Consider the following 1,893-nt stretch of genomic DNA (forward strand, 5'->3'; position numbering starts at 1 on the left):
ATGTACTCCCACTGCATTGTCTCTCTTTTATCCTTCTCTTTTCTCATGTACTTACCCTTTCCTTCACTTTCCAAATTTCATTCATCTCTTCCTTTTTTAATAGTTCTGGGCATTGAACCTAAGGTCCCATACATGCTAGGCAAGAACTTCACTACTGATCTCCCCTTCCGTTTTCACTTTGTAAGAGAAGTTTAGCTGCTGCTGCTGCCCTTGATTCTGCTGCTTCTTTTTCTTCTCCTTCCATTTTTTCCCTTCCCCTATTTGTTTTCCTCTCCTGGGCCCTCACACTGAGATACATCCTCAGACCTTTAAAATTCTATTTTTTTTTTAATTTTTCATTTTTGGGTACAATGGGCTTTACTGATGGTGTGCAAGGGCAGCAAACTAGGGATACCAAGGCTCTTTCCCTTCTAGGGGGTCTGGGATGGAAGCTGTGAAGGGGAAATTCTCAGTATTGGGGCTGAGTAGAGCAGTGACTTCTACAGCGTGGCCTCTCTGTCCCTCTGGTCTCACTGGGCTGCTAACTTGGGCTGAGTTCTCCCAAGCTCTCAGCCCAAGTTAGCAGTCTGGTCTCCCCAAGGTCACCTTACTCCTTGAAGACCATGTGGACCATGAGGTCCACCACCTGTTGCTGTAGCCAAACTCATTGTCATACCAGGAAATGAGCTTCACAAAGTGATCATTCAGGGCAATATCAGTCCCAGCATCAAAGGTGGAAGAGTGGGTGTCACTGTTGAAGTTGCAAGACCCAACCTGGTCCTCGGTGTAGCCCACGATGCCTTTGAGGGGACCATCTGAGGCCTCTTTCACCACCTTCTTGATGTCGTCGCATTTAGCTGCTTTCTCCAGGTGGCAGGTCAGATCCACCACTGACACGTTGGGAATGGGCACATGGAAGGCCATGCCTGTGAGCTTCCCATTCAGCTCTGGGGTGACCTTGCCCACAGCCTTGGCAGTGCCAGTGGATGCAGGGATGATGTTCTGGGCAGCCCCATGGCCATCAAACCACAGCTTCCCAGAGGGGCCATCCACAGTCTTCTGGGTGGCAGTGATGGCATGCACTGTGGTCATGAATCCCTCCACAATGCCGAAGTTGTCATGGATGACCTTGGCCAGAGGGGCTAAGCAGTTGGTGGTACAGGAAACGTTGCTGATGATCTTGAGGGAGTTGTCATACTTCTCGTGATTCACACCCATCACAAACATGGGGGCATCAGCGGAAGGGGCAGAGATGATGACCCTTTTGGCATCACCCTTCAGGTGAGCCCCAGCCTTCTCCATGGTGGTGAAGACACCAGTGGACTCCACCACGTACTCAGTGCCAGCATCACGCCACTTGATGTTGGTGGGATCTCACACTTGGAAGATGGTGATGGCCTTTCTGTTGATGACAAGCTTCCCGTTCTCAGCCTTGACAGTGCCGTGGAACTAGCCATGGGTGGAATCATACTGGAACATGTAGACCATGTAGTTGAGGTCAATAAAAGGGTCATTTGATGGCCACAACATCCACCTTGACAAAGTTAAAAGCAGCACTGGTGACCAGGCATCCAATACGCCCAAACCTGTTCACTCTGACCTTTACCATCTTCTCTGGATTGCTGCTGGCTGCACGAGAAGAATGTCTATCGATGGACTCGCAGGAGCAGAGAGCCCCTTTAAAATTTTAAAGTGTGAGATACGGTTTTACTAAGTTACTAAATTGGCCAGGCTGGGCTTGAATTTGTGATCTTCCCCAAATTCTGGGATTATAGGCAGTCATATACTACCGTACCTGCCTTAGCTGCATGTCTCAGTTACTCTTCTCTGGTTGCTGGGACAAATATCCGACACTCAAAATAAAGAAAGGAAAGGTTTATTTAGCTCACAGTTCCTGGAGGTTTCAGTTCGTAC

At 48.9% G+C, this 1,893-nt stretch overlaps 1 pseudogene; it reads right to left on the reverse strand.

Annotated features, from left to right (window-relative positions):
• Window positions 1-586: 586 nt before the first annotated feature.
• On the reverse strand, window positions 587-1,588 carry LOC101591830 (annotated as a pseudogene).
• Between the last annotated feature and the right edge of the window lie 305 nt (window positions 1,589-1,893).

The sequence above is a fragment of the Octodon degus genome, unplaced genomic scaffold, assembly GCF_000260255.1.
Source record: "Octodon degus isolate 3935 unplaced genomic scaffold, OctDeg1.0 scaffold00008, whole genome shotgun sequence".
Lineage (NCBI taxonomy): Eukaryota > Metazoa > Chordata > Mammalia > Rodentia > Octodontidae > Octodon > Octodon degus.